Here is a 19,912-nt window from a genome sequence, read left to right as displayed (position 1 = left end):
ATGGCATCAGAGGCAAGCGAGGTGAAGAGCTGGACGTCAGTCAGGGATGCCATCAGCTCTACCCCTGGTGCATCCCCACCCCGTCTCGGTGGTAGAACCGGGAGGGACAACTGTGACGCCTGCGTCGGTGAGGGACAGACTAAGTCCGACCAGGAAGGAAAAGCTTTTGGTGTAAATTCTGTCTACACCCCCATCTAGAGCAGGGAGGGACGCCTCCAGTAGAAAAAATGGCACTGGTCGCTTTTTTTCTCTCTTACAGATGGGAGCTAATGATTCCAGCCTCACTCCTTTGACCTGTATCCTGAAAAAATGGGATAGATTTGATCCCCAGGGCTTAAAGAAGACACACCTGGTCTTCCTATGTGATACTGCATGGCCACGGTACCCACTGGGAGTCAGGCGGTCCCAGCTACAGAGCCAGACTGGGACTATAACACTGCTAAAGGAAGATGGGACCAGAGTCATTTTGTCAGATGTATTCTTGAAGGACTCAGGCAGGCGCATTCTAAGCCTTTAAACTATGGCAAACTGGCAGACATAGAACAGGAGGAGAAGGAAGCTCCTGGTAAATTCCTAGATAGACTAAGAGAAGCCCTTCGCAGATTCACTGAGATTGATCCTGAAAGTGAAGAGGGAAAAGTGATCTTAAAGGATAGATTTCACACTCAGTCGGCTCCAGATATTCGCCATAAGTTATCAAAACGGGCGTATGGACCAAATCAGTCTTTAGATAATCTGTTACAACTGGCTCAGACAGTCTATTATGGTAGGGAATATGAGGAAAAGAAAGAAAGGCAGAGAAAGACGGAGGAAAAGGCGGAAGCCCTCGCAATGGCTACGAAAACCGTTCTCAAACAGCCTGAGAAAAATGCCCAGAGGGACCCAGGTGAAAAGGGATGGGCTTGCTATTGCTGTGGAAAGGAGGGGCATCTCAAGCGGGATTGCCCTCAGGCATCTAAGCCACCCCCGGCTCCATGTCCGGTCTGCAAGGGACCACACTGGAGGAGAGGCTGCCCCCAGAGGCATAAGTCTCAGGGGTCTGACTCTCAAGACAATCAAGACTAAAGGTGCCCAGGGGTCCCCACACAAGCTCCTGTCCTAATTACACCTGAGGAACCCCGGGTATTGATAACGGTGGGAGGCCAATCCGTCGATTTCCTTTTAGATACTGGGGCAACTTACTCCGTGCTTACTGAAGCCCCTGGCCCACTTTGTTCCTGATCCACTTCCGTAATGGGAGTGTCTGGACCAGCCAAAAGGTATTATTTCAGTTATTCTCTATCTTGCAACTGGGATTCTGTGCTATTTTCACACGAGTTTCTTTTCGTGCCAGAATCACCACCACCCATTTTGGGGAGGGATATACTGAGCAAGGTCCATGCCTCTGTTTTCATGAATATGGAGCCCTTCCTTTCTCTCCCTTTAGTTGAACAAAATGTGAATCCTAGAGTATGGGCTGATGGAAAATCTGTGGGTCGAGCACAAAATGCTATTCCTGTAGCTGTCAAGCTCAAAGACCCACACTTAATTCCACATAAGCAGCAGTATCCACTGAAACCTGAGGTTAAGAAAGGGTTAAAACCCATCATTGAGAATTTAAAGGAGCAGGGACTATTAATTCCCTGTAACAGTCCATGCAACACTCCTATTTTGGGTATAAAGAAATCAAATGGTAAATGGAGACTAGCTCAAGATTTACGAATAATAAATGAGGCTGTGGTTCCTTTACACCCAGTGGTGCCTAATCCTTATACTCTATTGTCTGAAATTCCTGAACAAGCCAAATATTTCTCAGTAATTGATTTGAAAGATGCCTTCTATTCAGTGCCTTTGGCGGAGGAAAGTCAATTTCATTTGCCTTTGAAGACCCCACGCAGCCAGCTTCTCAGTTAACCTGGACAGTTTTGCCCCAGGGATTTTGTGACAGTCCTCACTTATTTGGACAAAGTTTGTCACGGGATCTACAAAATTTTAATAGCTCTGAAGCGGTAGTGTTACAACAAGTAGATGATATTTTGCTCTGTGCTGAGACAGAGGAAGCTTGTTCACGAGCCTCAGAAGATTTCTTAAACTTTCTGGCAGGCTGCGGTTACAAGACATCAAGAGAAAAGGCTCAACTTTTTCAACAATCTGTTAGATATCTGGGCCTAATCATATCAGAAGGGACTAGGGCCATAGGCCCTGAGAGAATTAAACCTATACTAAACCATCCCCTCGGAGAAGGCAATGGCGCCCCATTCCAGTACTCTTGCCTGGAAAATACCATGGACAGAGGAGCCTAGTAGGCTGCGGTCCATGGGGTCGCTAAGAGTCGGACACGACTGAGCGACTTCACTTTCACACATTGGAGAAGGAAATGGCAACCCACGCCAGTGTTCTTGCCTGGAGAATCCCAGGGACGGGGGAGCCTGGTGGGTTGCCGTCTATGGGGTCGCGCAGAGTCGGACACGACTGAAGTGACTTAGCAGCAGCAGCAAACCATCCCCTAACTATGACTTTAGGACAACTGAGAGGATTTGGGGGAATCAAAGGCTACTGTCGTTTTTGGATTCCTGGCTATGGGGAACTTGCCCGGCCTTTATATAAACTTATAGCTGAAACTCAGCAGGCCCAAACCGAAAAACTGGTTTGGTCTCCAGATACTCAAGAGGCTTTTAAGATTCTTCAGACTGCTCTCCTGCAAGCTCCCGCTTTGAGTTTGCCCACAGGGTCAGAATTTAACTTGTTTGTCACTGAAAGAAAAGGTATGGCCTTGGGAGTTTTGACACAACCCCTAGGGCCTCACCAGCAACCTATTGCATATCTAAGCAAAGAATTAGATGTAATTGCACGTGGGTGGCCCCACTGCCTAAGAGTAATTGGGACCATGGCTTTATTAGCACCTGAAGCTTTAAAGATAATTAATGGACAAAACCTTACTGTACTGACTTCTCATGTGAGTGGAATCTTAAATTCTAAGGTTAATATTTGGATGACAGACAGTAGACTCTTAAATATCAGTCATTGTTGTTAAAAGGACCAGTAACTAAGCTTAAAGTTTGTGGAAATTTAAATCCTGCCACTTTCCATCCTGAGAAGGAAAATGAAACACCTAATCACGATTGTTCCCAATTCTTAACTTTAAACTATGCAGCTCGGGAGGATCTAATGGATACTCCATTAGACAATCCTGACATGGAAATATTTACAGACGGCAGGTCTTTTGTTCGGGATGGAAAGTGTAAAGCAGGTTATGCCGTGGTGACTGCTAACAGGTTTTAGTGCAAAATCTCTCCCCCAGGGAACCAGTATCCAGTTGGCAGAGCTTGTGGCTCTGACCCGAGCCCTAGAGTTAAGCAAAGGGCAGCAAGTAAATATCTGCACTGATTCTAAGTATGCTTATTTGACTTTACATGCTCAGGCTGCAATATGGAAAGAAAGACAGTTTAAAACAGCAACAGGAGAACCTATTAAGCATTTCAGAGAGATCCAGAGACTTTTCAATGCTATATATTGTCCTAAAGAAGTAGTGGTTATGCATTGCAAAGGGCACAGTAGGGATGGAAGTAAAATAGCCACAGGTAATATGTTAGCTGACTCTCAAGCCAAAAAAGCAGCACTTTACGAAACCCCTTCACTACAGATGCCTTTGATCTGGACAGGTCCTGTGGAACAGGAAAAACCACAATATACTGAGGAAGAATTAGAAAGATATGAGAAAAGAGGAGCAAAGATTACTGATAAAGGATGGTTACAGTCCGAGGATGGACGATTAATAATTCCTGAAAGTGCTCAGTGAAAAATTCTTAAGGGTTTACACCAGAGTTTTCATTTGGGTGTACTTACCAAATGGCTTCTCGTTTGTTTGGAGGTAAAAATGTAATGAAAACTTTAAAGAACATTATCAAAAGGTGTGAGGTTTGTCAGAAAAATAACCCAAAGACTGAAAAGCTAGCGAAATCTGGATTACAACGAAGGGGAAAGTATCCTGGAGAGGACTGGGAAATTGATTTTACTCATATGCCAAAAGCTAATGGATATTCTTGCTTACAAGTTTGGGTGGATACTTTTACTGGATGGATTGAGGCGTTCCCCTGTCGTAGTGAGCAGGCTAAGAAGATTATAAAGATTTTAATCCATGAAATCATCCCCAGGTTTGGGCTGCCACGGAGCCTTCAGAGTGACCATGGCTCCGCCTTTAAAGCTGCTGTAACTCAGGGGGTGTCTAAAGCTCTAGGAATAGAGTATCACTTACACTGTTCCTGGAGAGCCCAATCCTCAGGAAAGGTTGAAAAAGCTAATGACATTATCAAAAGACATCTGCGCAAATTAACTCAAGAAACACAAGACAACTGGATTAAAGTCCTACCCATAACTTTAATGAGGGCTCAAACTGCCCCCAAAAAGGAGGGGCTGTCCCCCTTTGAATGTATTTGTGGAAAGCCTTTCTTACGTACAGACATTGTTATAGATCCTGAAGTCTTGGAATTAACTAGTTATGTAACTCAGCTCTCAGCTTTTCAACAGGCATTAACAGAACTCTGGGAATTGACTCCTGACCCAGCCTCTGAATCCAGCAAGCCTCTATTTGAGCCAGGAACCGAGGTCCTCATAAAAACATTGGGGTCTGGGGGCCCATCCCTTGAACCCCTCTGGGAAGGCCCTTACCAGGTTATTCTTTCTTCCCCCACAGCTGTCAAAGGGCCAGGAATTGATTTATGGGTACATCACACTCGAGTTAACAGGTGGCACCCTGACCAGAACTAAGTGACTTCATTTTACGTCTTTACTTTCTATGCTCTGACTTTGTACTTTTCAGATGGGCCTGATAATCTATGTGCGCCTACTTCTGCTGACTCCAGAAATCCTGAGTCTGCCGTTTGATCCTCAAGACAATGCCTTCCTGTCCTGGGCTCACTCCTATGCTGCATTCCACAATCGTTCTAACTGCTGGATCTGCAGAGCACTCCCCTCTTCATCAGTAGAAGGCTTCCTGTGGTGGACATCTCGACTTCAAGGAAAAGACTTTCTCCAAGTCCGCGAATACCTTCGACAACAATTATGTGATGCCTCTTCTTCGTCTGATGACATCTAACAACCCTAGAATGGACTGGTGCAGCACTTTGTACTTTAACTATGGACACAACGTGACTTTTAATTTTGATTATACACTGTCTCAATTTAATGAGTATTTTGCTGCACATAAGACAAATAGGTCTAGATCTGATGGCTTTTTACCTGACATTTATCAAATATGGGATGAGGTTGTATCTAACTCCTGAAAAAGGACATCTAATATCTACTGCCCCTATATGCTGGGAACAAACAGAGCCATCCCCCAAAGTTAGCCAACAACTTAATTACAATGATTGGAAACAATTGGGATTTTTGCCTCAGGAAATATGTAACGTAATCATTCCCGTGTTTTCCAACCCCAGTTCAGGTCCTCCCTTTGGCCAGGCACTAATTGGGACTGGATATCTCAGTCACGCTGGCTTGCTCCAAACGGGACTTACTGGATATGTGGCTCTTACCTATGGGCTTGGCTTCCCCCTGGCTGGATACGGAGATGCACCCTGAGTCTAGACTTTTCTGATGGCTTTATATTTTCAGAGCTTCCAGAGAAGCCTGCTAATTTACCCCACCTTAAAACTCGGTGGGCAATGTCTGTATTTCACTGGTATGATTATTTGGCTGCAGTGTTTGTCCCCTCTTTGGGAACTACAGATGTTATGCTATGAGTGGATGCTTTGACTAATTTTACTCAACAGGCATTACAAGATTCTCAAAAAGCGATTTCAGCTCTTAATGCTGAACAAGCACAAATTAGAAAGGTGGTTTTACAAAGCAGGTTGGCTTTAGATATTCTGACAGCTGCACAAGGAGGAACTTGTGCCATCATTCATACCCAATGCTGTGCATATACCTGATATGAGCACTAATGTTACTCATTTTACTAAACACATGAACAAGATGATTGGGGCCATGGATACTCCTGAAGCCTCAATCGCCTCACTTTGGGAGATGTTAACTAGTTCCCCACGGTGGAAAACCATCTTAATTACAATAATTCTGATTGTTTTGTTTTTGCTGTTTGCTCTGTGCATCTGTAACTGTGTAACTGGATTTGTTTCTGGTCGCATGAAAGCTTTTAAGTTACAAATGGTTGCTCAAACTCCTGCATCACTGCAGCTTCCTCCGACTGCTATTTGGGCCCCTGGATCAGACATCCTCAGCATGAGGATTAGGAGAATATGTTGCCTCACCAATTTAGGGACAATGTCCCTTGTCAGCTCGGAAACAATTATGGAATGATAACGACGCCCCTTTTCCCTAGGCAACATAATTCTCCTAAAAGAAAAGGGGGGAATGAGAGGGTAACAGGCAGGAAGGCCAGGGGTCTCCAAACGGAGGAAATAGGCTGCAAGTGCCAGGCATTTTTATCTCTCTTAAGCAGCAAGAGGAGACAAACCAGCGATATTTTTTCTTCTATGTACAAATTTAAAAGGTGGTTTCTCTTAAAATGCTGTGTTGTCATGACACCTGGTTTCACCTGAAGCTAACTATTTTCAAACCTTGAGTTAACCAATACATTTTTTTCTATGGAAATGTTTCTCGTAAAGCTATGTTAATTTACCCCAGATTCTGTAAGTTCCGCCAAATGGCCCAACCTATTGTTCCCTAATCTATGTAAATGAAACTATTTGTTGGTAATCTGCCCTTCTACAAGATTCAAGTCAATCGTTTTATGGCCAGGGATGAATTATCTGGTGCCATTCTAAATTCTAAGACATTCCTTTCTTTTCATTAACAGACTGTGAGTGACTATATAACTTACAGCTAAAGGCTAGGAGGCGGGTCCTCTTTTGCCCCCTTCTGATGCCTATGTCAGAAGCTTTCTCTATCTCCTTTATACTTTAATAAAACTTTATTACACAAAAGCTCTGAGCAATCCAGCCTCGTCTCTGGCCCCAGATTGAATTCGTCTCCTCCAGAGGCCAAGAATCCCGGTGTCTTATCATTCAGCAACAGCCGTTCATATATAGCTTTATAAAGACAGTGTTCCTCTAGTCACAAACATGTTCCATCACTCAAGACAATAGTCAGTTATGGTTTAAGTACCAAATCTCTCTTTTGGCTGTATCAACACAGTTTGATATTTTCTCCTTTTCCTCCATATTCATTTGCTGATTGTTTTCTTTTTTTCCTTTATTGCTTTTAAATGTTCACTATGTTTCAGAAAATTTCAGAGGAAAGTGAAAACGTTGGTTTAAAACTCAACATTCAGAAAACTAAGACCATGGCATCCAGTCCCATCACTTCATGGCAAATAGATGGGGAAACAATGGAAACAGTGACAGGCTTTATTTTCTTGGACTCCAAAATTACTGCAGATGGTGACTGCAGTCATGAAATTCAAAGACCCTTGCTCCTTGGAAGGAAATCTATGACCAACCTAGACAGCATATTAAGAAGCAGAGACATCACTTTGCCAACAAAGGTCCATCTAGTCAAAACTATGGTTTTTTCCAGTAGTCATGTATGGATGTGAGAGTTGAACTATAAACAAAGGTGAGGGCCAAAGAATTGATGCTTTTGAACTGTGGTGTTGAGAGTCCCTTGGACTGCAAGAAGATCCAACCAGTCCATCCTAAAGGAAATCAGTCCTGAATATTCATTGTAAGGACTAAGGCTGAAGCTGAAACTCCAATATTTTGGCCACCTGATGCAAAGAAAGGACTCATTGGAAAAGACCCTGATGCTGGGAAAGATTGAAGGCAGGAGGAGAAGGGGTCAACAGAGGATGAGATGGCTGGATGGCATCACCAACTCGATGGACATGAGTTTGAGGAAGCTCCAGGAGTTGGTGATAGGCACGGAAGGCTGGTGTGCTACAGTCTATGGGGTCGCAAAGAGTAGGAAACGACTGAGCAACTGAACTGAACTGATGTTTCAGAAGTGTTTCAGGTAACTGATATGCAGTTGGATCTACTTATGTAAATTAATTTGAGCCATATCCCATTATATTTCCAATTTTTCTTTTCTTTCTTTTGTCTCCTTAATTGCCCCTCTATTTTTTACTTTTGCTTGTTTAGAATATTTCAGAAACATTTTGTATAATCAGCATTTAGTTGGATGTAGTTATGTAAACTAATTTGACTTCTATACCAATTTATCAAGGTTTTCGTCATCTTGTACCCATTGTGCCTCATTCTTGGATTTTGAGGATAGCAATTTTCTTCATAATCCAAAACTTTCTAAGTTTTATCTTTGATCATAAGCAAAATTTATAAAGCAGTTTGATCTCCAGTGGCTTCAGCCTGCAGCAACTTGAAGCAGGGCTTCGGTCCCTTGCTGGAGACTGAAGTTGGGTCACAGGAGTGAGAGCACGGAATCTTAAGCACTAGACCAATGGTCAGTGACAAGACCTTGGCTCTTCATCTTTACAGAAATTCCACATAGATGGAAAGTAGTAAACAAGTAAAGCATTTATTAGGAAGGGGAAAATAGTACAGTACATGTAGACAGACACATGGGCAGACAGAATTGCTGAGTTATGCCCATGTGGTAGTTTGAGTTACTTGTATGGGTCATTTCTTCTGGACTTCCTTTGGCCAATCATTTTAATTTGCCTGGTTGTAAGTCCATATTTGGTATATCTCAGGATCCTCCTGTGTGTGTGTGTGTGTGTGCGTGCGTGCACATTTCTTAGCCAGGCCCATGGGTGGAGGATCACTTAGCATCACTCCTCTTTTGAACTCCAAGGAGTCTTTCTGCACATATGTAGTAGGAGAAGTCTCCTGACTTTGAGAATGAAAAATACGTGGTTTCTTATCTTCTATCAGAGTAGGGCCCAGTGTCCTCTCTCAATTGTCCTGCTACTGATATTTTGGAGTTTAAGTCCATAGGGAATGAATCTCCAGTTGTTTCACCCTGGGGGGTTCATTTACCTCCTGCCGTAGCTTCTAATTCCAAGATGTGTCACTGCCTTCCACTTTTCACTTGAAAACAGTTTTCTTTACTTTCGATGCAGTATACCCTCAACCCTTCTATTTTTGACCTTTTTAATGAAAAGGAAATGAACCTAGTGAGAGAGAAGATAAGGCATCCTGAAATGGTAACGTGATCTTTCAGCTTTCCATATTCCCTCTGCTGGAAGAAGGATATAATAATATCAGCAGCTTCATGAGCTTTCTGGTTAGAATAAATGAGATAATATATATAAAATGTTTGACATAGTGCCTGCCACATAATGAATGGAAATATATGTAAATAATTACTATTATTATTTTTTTTACTGCAAATGAGGTTTGGCTGTGTTTGTTTTTTTTATTTTTAATTGAAAGATAATTCTTTTGCAATGCTATGTTTGTTTATGCCATAAAACAATATTAATCAGCCTTAAGCGTAGATATATATATCGCCTCCCTTTTGAGCCTCCCTCCCACCACCCCCATCTCACCCCACCCCTCTAGGTCATCACAGAGCACTGAACTTATACAGCAACTTCCAGCTAGATATCTATTTTATATATGGCTTGTGGCTCAGTTGGTAAAGGATCTACCTGCAATGCAGGAGTCCTAGGTTCGATCCCTGGGTTGGGAAGATCCCCTGGAGAAGGGAATGGCTAGCCACTCCAGTGTTCTGGCCTGGAGACTACATGGACTGTATAACTGGTCCACAAATCCATTCTCCATGTCTGCATCTCTATTCCTGCCCTGAAAATAGGTTCATCAGTACCATTTTTCTAGATGCCATGCATATTTATATTACTCAGCCATAAAAAGGAACAAATTTGAGTCAGTTGAACTCAGATGTATGAACTTAGATTCTATTATACAGAGTGAAGTGAATCAGAAAGAAAAAAAAACAAATATCATATATTAACACATATATATGTAGCTGATTTTTAAGAGCTTTCTTCTTAAGCTAAGATGTTTGAAGCATCCCAAATTAGCAGTGAATTCATTGCTCCTACTTTAGAAATCACCACTGTGTAGGAGAGGCTACAAGGGGAGATAGACGTCAAGGAGATTTTACCATAGTTTAGGCAAGTCAAGATGACTGGCTCCTTCTCCTTTTCAGTCTTGGAAATTCCCAAGTGAAAGACAGCATCGCACTGATAAAGGGCAGAATACTTTCAGATTTACTTCCCAGTTCTATCACTTGCCATGTATAATCTTGGGGAAATAATTTAAATTCAGGCAGCCCAAGCATCCTTATTAAGATGGGTAGCAACATTATCTATCTCATAAGTTATTTTGGAGTCCTGAAAGAGATGATATGTGTGGAGCACTTTCATAATCATAAAGCACTGTTCAAATGGGAATTATTTAAGTAAAGTCTTTTAGGAATGCCGAACTTAATACTGTAAACAAAAGCTAAATCAAAGTTCTTGGAAAAGTCGGGTAACAGGGCACGAAATATTTTTCACATTCCTTTATCCAACTGTTCCCCAACCATAGAATAACTTCCTGGATGTTTATTTTCCTTCTTAAATAGATACTTCCATTCTATCTAATTATGCAGCATTCTACAGTTTCATCAGCTATCAGCAAAATCAAGCTGTCCTCACTTGACTTAGAGTATCATAGAAATGATAAACTAAACAGCTTAGAATAGCACAAACTGGAGAGCATAATGCAACTGTCTCAAGTTTAGAGTCTTAACAATTCTGCACAGATTGTACAAGTTAACTTTTAGGAGCTTATTAAAACTACACACATTCAATAGTATCATGGTTTGTATTTCATAGCATTTAAGTTCTCATTAGCATGTGGTCTTCATATCAACAGTGTAAAATTGTAAATTAAATTTAAAGAATAGGTTTAAAATTGCCTTCAATACTGACTTAAAACATTAAAGTGAAAGTCGCTCAGTCATTTCTGACTCTTTGCCACCCCATGGATAGTCCATGGAATTCTCTAGGCCAGAAAACTGGAGTGGGTAGCCTTTCCCTTCTCCAGGGGAATCTTCCCAACCCAGGGATCAAACTCAGGTCTCCTGCATTGCAGGTGGATTTTTTTACCAGCTGAGCCACAAGGGAAGCCCAAGAATACTGGAGTGGTTAGCTTATCCCTTCTCCAGCAAATCTTCCTGACCCAGGAATCTAACCGGGGTCTCGCGCATTGCAGTGAATTCTTTACCAACTAAGCTAACAGGGAAGCCTAAAACCGTTTTAAAAAGCTATTAATTTTCAAGATTTGAATGTAATTTGTATGATTTGATAATAATTCATTCCTTACTTACATTAATATTTATTCTGTTATAGACATTTCTCCCTAAGAAAAGATGTTCATTAAGAATAACTTTTTAAATGTCAAAATTCATTTTGTTATTTTGTGTTTGTGTTCCTCAGGAAAAACATAATGCACTCTCTCAGACAGCTCTCAGGCTTCATTAATGAATATGATCTTCTCTAAGCTTTGAAGAATGTGATTTTTAATGATATAATCAGAGACATACTTCTAAATATTTAAAGATCTGAGAGGGCTCATCCCCTCCCCAAGCACTCAGACCATTTTCTATACATCATGCTCTTCTCTGAAGGAAGGGTTGCCTAAGTCCAGTCTAAGATGCCTCATCTAGTGTAAAAGTCATTTAAACTTAGCTGAGTTAATATTTATTCATATAACATATGAAGGGTAACTCTTTGATCTAGTTCTATATCTGTCATGGCAAATTAGTTCTACATCTCTGTTCTCAACTATAAGTCCCCTACTCCATAAGCCAGATTGGTTGAAGATCCTAGGAAGGGCCATCTATGCTGCAATGGACCAGAGGGCCCTGGTTCATAAACACACCCTAGGGACAGTAAAGAAGAATTAGTTGCATTCTATAATAATTTTTAAAAATTCAAATTATTTTTTGCATTCCTTACCAGGTGTTCTCTATAGTGTTTTACCTTAGTGAGGATGAATCCGAAGTCCCTAGTCCATAATAAAAGTGTGTTCCTTCCACAGTGTTTTCACAAAGATTGCACATGCATAACAAACTTTCATTCTTGTGGGACAGATCTTGACAACTGATCAAATGATCATCTGGCTAATTCCATATTCATGTGTGACTCATGGCTCATCCAACAGTTCTGTCAGGTCTCCTTTATGAGAAGCAACAGCTGCTTTACATTAAGCATCATTACTAAACAGCTCTTCTCTAAAGATGTGAAGAAAAAATTCCTTTGTCTTAAAAGGTAGATGGCTTTTCAGGTTTAAAAGACTAAATTTAGAGAAGTCCATATTTTGCAATAGGTGTATGAACTCGATACTGTATTTCCTTTCTCCTCCCAACAAGGCTTTGTGGAACAGTGGATAGACTGAGTCAAGAGGCTTCGTCCCTGTATTCATTTTGGTTTGCTGGCCACTAGCTTATATCTTCAGAGAAGGCAATGCACCCCACTTCAGCACTCTTGCCTGGAAAATCCCATAGACAGAGGAGCCTGGTAGGTTGCAGTCCATAGGGTCGCTAAGAGTCGGGCACGACTGATCAACTTCACTTTCATGCATTGGAGAAGGAAATGGCAATCCACTCCAGTGTTCTTGCCTGGAGAATCCCAGGGACAGAGGAGCCTAGTGGGCTGCCATTTATGCGGTCACATAGAGTCGGACTCGACTGAAGCGACTTAGCAGCAGCAGCAGCAGATGTCTCCAGGACCTACCATTGATTTAATGAGGCACATGAATGTTTTCCAGGTAAAGTAACTGTGAGCCTCATGAAAATGTAAGTTTATATTTCTAGGCTAACCATTTTATTTTTATTCTCATTTAGTTTATGTCCATAGTTTTTATCTGACTTTCAATAGACTCTTTGATCCCCAATAAGTTAAAAACTGATGCTATGTGTAGTAATTCTCATAATAGGGTTCTATTTCATGGGCTTTTCCTTTCTTCCAATCCTCATCCAAAGATGATCAGAACAACAGATCATAACCAAAAGGGAAAGGCTATATTTTCATAAAAAATATGTAAACCAGACTTCACTGCTGTAGATTTTATTCTAGATTACTCTCAGTTTAGTTCAGTTCAGATCAGTCACTCAGTCGTGTCCGACTCTGCAACCCCATGAACCACAGCACGCCAGGCCTCCCTGTTTATCAAGAACTCTCGCAGTCTACCCAAACCAATGTCAATCGAGTCGGTGATGCCATCCAGCCATCTCATTCTCTGTCATCCTCTTCTCCTCCTGCCCTCAATCTTTCCCATCATCAGGGTCTTTTCAAATGAGCCAGCTCTTTGCATCAGGTAGACAAAGTATTGCACTTTCAGCTTCAACATCAATCCTCCCAATGAACACCCAGGACTCATCTCCTTTAGGATGGACTGGTTGGATCTCCTTGCAGTCCAAGGGACTCTCAAGAGTCTTCTCCAACACCACAGTTCAAAAGCATAAATTTTTCGGTGCTCAGCTTTCTTCACAGTCCAACTCTCACATCCACACATGACCACTGGAAAAACCATAGCCTTGACTAGACAGACCTTTGTTGGCAAAGTAATGTCTCTGCTTTTTAATATGCTATCTAGGTTGGTCATAACTTTCCTTCCAAGGAGTAAGCGTCTTTTAATTTCATGGCTACAATCACCATCTGCAGTGATTTTGGAGCCCCAAAAAATAAAGTCTGACACAGCTTCCACTGTCTCCCCTTCTATTTCCCATGAAGTGATAGGACCAGATGCCATGATCTTAGTTTTCTGAATGTTGAGCTTTAAGCCAACTTTTTCACTCTCCTCTTTCACTTTCATCAAGAGGCTTTTTAGTTCCTCTTCACTTTCTGCCATAACGGTGGTGTCATCTGTGTATCTGAGGTTATTATTTCTCCCGGCAATCTTGATTCCAGCTTGTGCTTCCTCCAGCCCAGCATTTCTCATGAGGTACTCTGCATATAAGTTAAATAAGCAGAGTGACGATATTCAGCCTTGAAGTACTCCTTTTCCTATTTGGAACCAGTCTGTTGTTCCATGTCTGGTTCTAACTGTTGCCTCCTGACCTGTATATATGTTTCTCAAGAGGCAGGTCAGGTGGACTGGTATTCCCATCTCTTTCAGAATTTTCCACAGTTTATTGTGATCCACACAGTCCAAGGCTTTGGCATAGTCAATAGAGCAGAAATAGATGTTTTTCTGGAACTCTCTTGCCTTTTCGGTGATCCAGCAGATGTTGGCAATTTGATCTCTGGTTCCTCTGCCTTTTCTAAAACCAGCTTGAACATCTGGAAGTTCATGGTTCATTATGCAAGGCTAAATGTTGAGTTATTCACTGAGAAAAGAAATTATTTTGAAGATGATACATTATGAAATTTACTACACTAGTGGACTTTAGAGTTTTGTTTTTTGTGACTCTTGAAAGGTTTTCTGAATACTGCTCTTTAGAACAGACTTTCTTAGGTGGCTCAGTGTTAAAAAGTCTACCTTCCAATGCAAGAAGACACAGGCGATGAAGTTTTGACCCCTGGGTTGGGAAGATCCTCTGGAGGAGGAGGAAATGGCAACCTATTCCAGTATTCTTGTCAGGAGAATCCCATGGACAGAGGAGCCTGACATATTACAGTCCAGGAGGTCACAAAGAGTCAGACATGACTGAGGGGCGGAGCATGCCCCTACATTCTTTAGAACAAAGGAAAGTGATCAAGTAGAGGAATAATCATTTTATTTATTATTATAAAAGTGTTCTTTTCTGTCTCTTAGTGTATATCTGCTATATGTGTGGGGCTGGCAGGAAATCCAGGTTTTTGCTGCCTTTGATGAAGAGAATTGGTTATTTCTGCTTCCCTCCCTTATGGTTCAGTCTGATGAGGGTCTCTAAGTGATCACACGTCCTAATCTACACATCCTAGCTGGATCTCTCACAGGATGTCTTGAAAGTGCTTAGCATCTGTTCCTTAGTACTTTCTGCCTCTTCAGTGTTCCCGGATTATAATAGACACATATCAAAATGTCACTCACATCTCACAGAAGAATTGAGTGTTTTGTTTTTGTTGCTATTGTTGGTTTTAACAGAGAAATACAATGAGAAGAACTGAAGCTGGAATTCAACAAATTTAATTCTTTCCCCACACTAGGATTAGATTTCTTTTTCCACCTTAGAATTAACATATTGCCTCCACCTGGATCTTTAAATTTCCCACCAACACCATTCTTTTCCCAGAGGTGGCTCTAAGCTTTCCAATGCCATGGTCTCTCTGCTTCATTCAACCATTAGTCCTCTTTGCAGAATGAAGATTTTTTTTTTTTTTAATCCCCTCTGTGATCCTTTATGGCTTGGGTTTTAGCACAATGCTAATCACAGCTCTGCCTTCAGAGTCAATGCTCCCTGAATTTTCTCCTGATCATTAGCATCCTACTTATTCCACTTGGATGGCTAATAGTAGGTACCTTGGCCCTAAAGATACTACACACTGACCTCTTGATCTTTTCCCCCAGACCTTCTCTTTCTCCAGTCTTACTCCACTGCTTCTTGTCTTGCTCACTAATTCTCTGTACTTATCTCCGACTCCTCTTCCCATGTCTCACATGCCTGTGGCCACACTGGTCTCCTTGCTACTCCTTCAGCATAGGACACACTACCAGACACACTGGAAGCACCGCTTCTGCTTGAAAGACAATCCTCCAGGCTTTTCATGGGTTTTTTTGTACACCCTCCAGGTCTGCTCAAATGTGTCTTCTAAATTCACATTTCCCAGGACACACTGTTTAAAATTATAGTTCCTCTGTCTATGTCCTTTGTCCCCTTCTCTGCTTTTTTCTCTCTGTAGCACTTATTTCCATGAGTCATAACATATATTTTATCTATGTGCATGTGAACAGTGTCCCACAGTCCAACTAAAATGTAACCTTCATGAGGGCAGAGATTTTTTTGTCACTTCACCTGGACTTCTTTGTATTTTAGTGATGCAAAGTCCTTTATCATGCATTTACAGCTATCTCAGTCAAGCTAAAGAAACACCCCATCTTGGGACTGTGCCCGAAGATTTTAGCCTAGGGCAGATGTATTTGCCTACTTGGCAACTTGTGTTTGAATGCATCCAGAGAAACCCCAGAAGTCACAGTATGATGGTACCTAGTATGAGGTTAAGAAATGGGGGCAAGGGACTTTCCTGGTGGTTCAATGGCTAAGAATCTGCCTTGCAATGCAAGGGATGTGAGTTCGATCACTGGTCAGGGAACTACCATCCTACATACTGCAGAGGAACTAAGATGACTTCACAACTAAGGTCCATGTGCTGCAACAAAAGATCTCACCTAGTGCAACAAAGATCCCACATGATGCAACTGTTGCAGGAAAGGAGACCCCCTTCCAGGGCCCGAAAGTGAGCTCTTTTCTAACACTCAGAAATGAATTGCCCAAGGAGACACATGTGCTGACAGAGCAAGAAATTTTATTGGGAAGGTGTGCCCAGGCAGAGAGCAGCAGGGTAAGGGAACCCAGGAGAACTGCTCTGCCATAGGTCTAGCAGCCTTGGGTTTTATGGTTATGGGATTATTTTCCAGTTAGTTGCCTTTGGCCAATCACTCTGACTCAGAGTCCTTCCCGGTGTCTTATGCATTTCTCAGCCAAAATGGATGCCACAAGAAGGATTCTGGGAGATGGTTGGATGCATGGTGTCACCTTCTGACCTTTCCAGAACTCTTCTGGTTGGTGGTGGTGTATTAGTTCCACGTTCCTTACCAGGACCTCCTGTTGGAAAGCAACTCATGCCTAGCCAGGGTGGGTGGTTTCACTCAGTGTGCTTCCCCTGACACAACTAATAGCTGACAGAGCGAAATAAATAAATATGAAAAATTGTTTTTTAAATGGGGATAGTTCGTTGTGTTGCTTTTTATATTAGATTCCAATTATTCTAATGATAATATTCAAATTAAAAAAAAAAAAACAGTTGAGAATAAGTTGTAGGGGTAATACCAAGGCTCAGTGCCACTTGATCTCAATGACATTATGTTCACTTTCTCAATAAACCATTTTTATAGGAGTCCAGGACTGAGATGAACTAAAAAAAATAAAAAACATTTATCACTTGTGTCAGAAAAAAAATCAAAACCTAGATTTTCTGCTTTTTGGTGATATTCAAAGGTCAACACAATTTATCCTTATATTATGTGACCAAAAATGATACTTTATGACAAAAAAAGGAAATACAATGATAAAAAAAAATGAGTATTTGTAACTAGGGGTAACTGGCTGCCTGTTATTGCAAACATAAGAAGGGTGCTAAGACATTAATAGTGGTTCCACCTATTTTAGTGAAATCACTGTTTAGTATCAAGCAGGTGCATCTAGAATAAAGGCAAAAGTTGATTTCATCTGCAGACTCGTGTCTTCTCTGCTCAAAATCCAGCCTCTGAAGTGTGAATTAGAATTAGATGTCCACAAGACATCTAGTTCAGTTCAGTTCAGTTCAGTTCAGTTCAGTTCAGTCGCTCAGTCGTGTCCGACACTTTGCAACACATGAATCGCAGCACGCCAGGCCTCCCTGTCCATCACCAACTCCCGGAACTTACTCAAACCCATGTCCATCGGGTCGGTGATGCCATCCAACCATCTCATTCTCTGTCGTCCCCTTCTCCTGCCCCCAATCCCTTCCAGCATCAGGGTCTTTTCCAATGAGTCAACTCTTCGCATGAGGTGGCCAAAGTACTGGAGTTTTGCTTTAGCATCAGTCCTTCCAATGAGCACCCAGGACTGATCTCCTTTAGGATGGACTGGTTGGATCTCCTTACAGTCCAAGGGACTCTCAAGAGTCTTCTCCAACACCACAGATCAAAAGCATCAATTTTTCGGTGCTCAGCTTTCTTCACAGCCCAACTCTCACATCCATACATGACCACTGGAAAAACCATAGCCTTGACTAGACGGACCTTTGTTGGCAAAGAAATGTGTCTGCTTTTTAATACGCTATCTAGGTTGGTCATAACTTTCCTTCCAAGGAGTGTCTTTTAATTTCATGGCTGCAGTCACCATCTGCAGTGATTCTGGAGCCCCCAAAATTAAAGTCTGACACTGTTTCTACTGTCTCCCCATCTATTTGCCATGAGGTGATGGGACCAGATGCCATGATCTTAGTTTTCTGAATGTTGAGCTTTAAGCCAACTTTTTCACTCTCCTCTTTCACTTTCATCAAGATGCTTTTTAGTTCCTCTTCACTCTCTGCCATAACGGTGGTGTCATCTGCATATCTGAGGTCACTGATATTTCTCCTGGCAATCTTGATTCCAGCTTGTGCTTCTTCCAGCCCAACATTCCTCATGATGTACTCTGCATATAAGTTAAATAAGCAGGGTGACAATATACATCCTTGACGTACTCCTTTTCCTATTTGGAACCAGTCTGTTGTTCCATGTCCGGTTCTAACTGTTGCCTCCTGACCTGCATTCAGGTTTCTCAAGAGGCAGGTCAGGTGGACTGGTATTCCCATCTCTTTCAGAATTTTCCACAGTTTATTGTGATCCACACATTCTCAGGCTTTGGCATAGTCAATAAAGCAGAAAAAGATGTTTTCATGGAACTCTCTTGCTTTTTCGATGATCCAGCAGATGCTGGCAATTTGATCTCTGGTTCCTCTGCCTTTTCTAAAACCAGATTGAACATCTGGAAGTCTCGGTTCATGTATTGCTAAAGCCTGCCTTGGAGAATATTGAGCATTACTTTACTAGCGCATGAGATGAGTGCAATTGTGTGGTAGTTTGAGCATTCTTTGGGATTGCCTTTCTTAGGGATTGGAATGAAAACTGACCTTTTCCAGTCCTGTGGCCACTGCTGAGTTTTCCAAGTTTGCTGGCATATTGAGTGCAGCACTTTCACAGCATCATCTTTCAGGATTTGAAATAGCTCAACTGTAATTCCATCACATCCACTAGCTTTGTTCATAGTGATGCTCTCTAAGGCCCACTTGACTTCACATTCCAGGATGTCTGGCTCTAGGTAAGTGATCACACCATTGTGATTATCTGGGTCGTGAAAATCTTTTTTTGTACAGTCCTTCTGTGTATTCTTGCCACCTCTTCTTAATATCTTCTGTTTCTGTTAGGTCCATACCATTTCTGTCCTTTGTCATAGCCATCTTTGCATGAAATGTTCCCTGCATATCTCTAATTTTCTTGATCTGATAGACAGAGAGCCTGATGAACTATGGATGGAGGTTCTTGACTAGAGGTCTCTACAAGACATCTAAAGAAGTTCTAAATTTGTCATGTTGATAATTTATTTCATTCTCAATCCTCTTAGGAAGACTAGAGAAACTTGTCCTGGCTTCTCATGCAAGAGATTTTATCTTCATGCCCAGGGAGATACAGCAGTCTAGATGACAGGGAACTCATATGGTGAAACAGCTGCATTTGGCTGCCCATCTTTGGCTTCTGATCAAAGCAAGTCATTGTATTAATATATCTCATCCATTGTCTTCACGTTTACTTTTCTTTCTAATAAGGCCAACTGACTTGCCAGCAAGGGTATCACTCTTTTTCCAAATCTGAAAAGGATTATATTTTGGTACATGTAATTCATCTTTACCTTCTTTCCTTTCTCCAGTTTATTTTATTTTGGCAGGAGAAGTTTCTGCTATTCACACAATCCCACTTGGAAAAATAAATTGAATCAAGAAAACAAAACAAGAGTAACACAGTTTTACTCATTTCACTTTCTCTCCCTTAAATAGCCCTGCTTCCACATGAAGATATTGCTTAATTCCTACACCCTTATCTTGCATTTGCATGCAGACTTTAACACACCATTTTGCTTTTATTGTATAGTCATAGTTAAACTGTTAATTTGTTAAGAAAATAAATATCTTTCATTGTTGGGGTAGACACTGTTCTAATACTTTAACACAGACATTTACTATTTACATTTTTCTCACTATTAAACCTGTGAGGTAGAAATTATCATTCCCGTCTTACAGATGAGGACATGGAGGATCAAGTGGTTAACTAATTTGCTCAACAAC

The sequence above is a fragment of the Cervus canadensis genome, chromosome 8 (genome assembly GCF_019320065.1).
Source record: "Cervus canadensis isolate Bull #8, Minnesota chromosome 8, ASM1932006v1, whole genome shotgun sequence".
Lineage (NCBI taxonomy): Eukaryota > Metazoa > Chordata > Mammalia > Artiodactyla > Cervidae > Cervus > Cervus canadensis.
The sequence above is the reverse complement of the archived record's forward strand: the minus strand, read 5'-3'. Positions refer to the sequence as shown.